Raw genomic sequence first — 3,584 nt, forward strand, 5'->3', positions numbered from 1 at the left:
GGGTGGTGGTGAGCTTTTGAAACCATTGTCGCGGAGCCTGTTTGAGGCCGTAAAGAGATTTGTGGAGACGACAGATGGCATCCGGTTGTGTAGGATCCTCGAAGCCGATGGGTTGACGCATATATATTTCTTCCGTGAGCTCACCGTGAAGGAAAGCATTGGATACGTCGAGTTGGAGCATTGTCCAGTTCCGGTTTATGGCTAAGATGAGGAGTAGACGAATGGTTACCATTTTGGCAACGGGGCTGAATGTCTCGCTATAATTTTGTCCGAAAGTTTGAGCATAGCCGAGTGCAACTAGGCGTGCTTTATAACGGTCAATTTGACCGTTTGGGAGCTGTTTAATCTTGTAAGTCCATTTGTTTCCTATGATTGATTTGTCAGTGGGAGCCTTGACGAGAGACCACGTCCCCTGTTTTAGTAACGCCTGGTATTCGGAAAGCATTGCATTGCGCCATGCTTCATGTTTTGAGGCTTGCTTGTAGGTTGTTGGTACATTATGTGTTTCTGAAGGGCTAAGCAGAGAGACGATCTGTCTTGGTTTTGTGATGCCGGATTTAGAGCGCGTTTGCATGGAATGAGTTATAGTAACAGGAGGAGGGATTAGTGTTGGTGTTGTCGCGGGAGGTAACGTCTGGGGAGATGGAGTTGGTTCGGTAGAAATGGTAGAGTTGTTAGTGTTTGTAGAAGTTGGTGTATTGGTGCTTCGGGACGCAGATATGACTGTTGATGCTGGAACCAGTAGTAACGGCGGGATGTTGGAAATGGAGGATTGGCTGTTATCCACGGTGGGAGGTATGTTCCTGTGATAGGGAAATATGTTTTCTTGAAATTGTACGTGCCTGGATATGTATACCTTATCTGTGTTGATGTTGTAGCATTTGTAGCCCTTGTGGTTGGGCGAGTATCCTAGAAATACGCAGGGGAGGGACATAGGTTCGAATTTTTTTTTGGTATATGGTTGAAGCCACGAGTAACAGAGGCAGCCGAACGTTCTGAGATGGGTGTAGTCTGGTTTGTTGTTGAACAAAAGTTGGTAGGGAGACCGGAGAGTCAACGGTTTGGATGGTTGCCGGTTGATGAGGTAGTTGGCATTGGATATTGCATCGAGCCAGAATTTGTCCGCCAGGTTGGAGGCGTGTAGTAACGTGCGGGTTAGATCCAGTAGGTGCCTGTGTTTTCGTTCAGCCAGGCCGTTTTGTTCGGGGGTGTAGGGACAGCTCAGTTGATGAATTATGCCATGGCTGTGAAGTAAAGAACTAAAAGCTGTGCTTGTGAACTCACCTCCGCCATCGGAGCGGAAGAGTTTTGGTGTACTGGTGAATTGGTTTTGTATGAGTTTGATAAAGTTTTGAAAGCAGTTGATTGTTTGATTTTTGGAATTCATAAAATATAACCAACTGAAACGTGTAAAGTCATCAATAAACACAATGTAATAGCGAAAATTATTAAAATCAGAATGATGAATCGGCCCCCAAACATCAGAATGTATCAGTTCAAACGGTGTAGAAGTTTCGGATTTGTTATTATTGAAGTTTAATTTGTGACTTTTGCCCATGCGACAGGAGATACAATGAAAGTCAGAGGAAATGTTTTTCAAATTAGTAATACATGGAGCAATTGAATTAAAGATCTGATTATTTGGATGTCCTAATCGGGCATGCCAGGTAGACGAAGAAGTGACGGTAGCTTGAAGCGCCTGGGAGCTTTGATCTGGAGCCATCCGAATTTGGTATACTCCATTAAGCAGACGACCACGAAGCAGGGGCTGGTGATCCTGTAGGTCCTTAACCTCAAAACCGTTAGAGTCGAAAGTGATAGAAACAGAATTATCTTGAGTTAGTTTTGAGACAGATAAGAGATTATGAGTTAGGGTAGGAACGTGAAGAAGATGACATAGATGGAGCTTACGCGGAGAGTTTGGAAGAGGTAGAAAACCTTGACCATAGTTGTGAATTGGCATGACAGAACCATTGGCTGTCGAAACCGAGTCGGAGCCTTGATAAGTGGTCGGGTTGTGTATAACGTTGCCATCCGCAGTCATGTGTGCAGTTGCACCTCAGTCCAAGATCCAAGTCTGAGAGGTATCTTGAGTGGGTTGAGCAAGATGTGCGTGGGGGGTAGTAGGATTAGTCGGTGCGTAGTTCATGTTGCACCGATGCCAACAGTTGATCGCTATGTGACCAATCTTGTTGCATATTTGGCAGATCGGGCGGCCGCTGGAAGGAGGAATCTGACCGGAAGCCGGAGTGGTTGATTGATCAGAGATGGAATTTGGCCGGGGTACGTTGTTGCGGTACCGGGTGTTGCGTTTTGAGTTCTTGTATCGGTTCTGATTAGAATTTGCAGCATAGTAGACGGCAGTGGGTTGAGAAGATTCTTTCTTGAGTTCTTGGTTAATATGCAGTTCTTCACTACATATGAGCGAGTATAAAGAATCGAGATCGGCTGATATAGCTGAAGATCGAATGTAAGTTTTGAGAGAATTATAGCTGGCGGGTAAGCCATTGAGAATGTACAGCACTATGTCCTCCGGGTCGATTTTTGTTCCGGAGGCGGCGATTGTGTCCACGATGTTCTTGACGTTTGCCAAATATTGTTGCATTGTGAGAGATTGCATTTGTATGTGATGCAACTCGTTCTTGAGTTGAAGTATGCTGGAACGGCTGGACGCGAGAAGGCGACGTTCAAGAATTTGCCATACTTCATGAACGGTAGTGGCGGTGATCACGTATGGCAGGATCGTAGGTGAAATGGTGGAGAAAAGCGCGGACATGAGATTGCTGTCTACCATTCTCCAGCGAGCGTATTCGGCCGAGTTGATCTCCGGCGGTGGTTCGATGCTCCCGATAAGATAATCGGCATATCCATTGGCGGTGAGATGTTGAAAGATCTGAGTGCGCCATAGAGCGTAGTTCTCGGCAGTGAGAGTGTAGGAGATCAGGTTCTTGATATTGGAGAGAATGAATTTGAGCGTTGGCGGGATTGTGAGTTCCGGCGTGACGGAGAGGGTGGTGGTGGAGTTGGGGGGAATGGTGGAGGTAGAATCTTGATCCCCCATCCTAGCAGTCTGATACCATGTGAGAAAGGGAGCAGAACAGCGAACAGAGATAGAGGGAAAAATAAGTATCATATTATATGTTTGTCTAGGTATTCATTACAGAGTATATATAAGTGTGTAAGAAAAATAGAAATAGTGTGAGTACAAATGTGGGACAAAATACATTGTGTATTATGCTTACAGCCATCAATTTTGCAAATCAAAACCAAAATTTATACTTAACAATTAAAATCCACAGAGTTTAGTGCTTCTCTAATGTACCTCATGGCAGGGGCGATGTAATGTGCATTCTTAAAAGAAATGGTCGATCTCCTACTACTATAAATAACATAGTTATGCTTAGGTATTATTATATAGTTTGATGTTTAAGGCTTCGTTTGGGATGACTTTATTACTGTTTTTTAAAACAGCTTTTTAGTACAATAAATTTAATTTCTCTACTAAAAAGCTGCTTTAAAAAACAGTAAAAAGTCGTCCCAAACAAAACTCAAGTTGACTCATTCTACTGCTTTATCTGAAATGA

This window comes from Dendrobium catenatum, unplaced genomic scaffold (genome assembly GCF_001605985.2).
Source record: "Dendrobium catenatum unplaced genomic scaffold, ASM160598v2 fragScaff_scaffold_16, whole genome shotgun sequence".
Lineage (NCBI taxonomy): Eukaryota > Viridiplantae > Streptophyta > Magnoliopsida > Asparagales > Orchidaceae > Dendrobium > Dendrobium catenatum.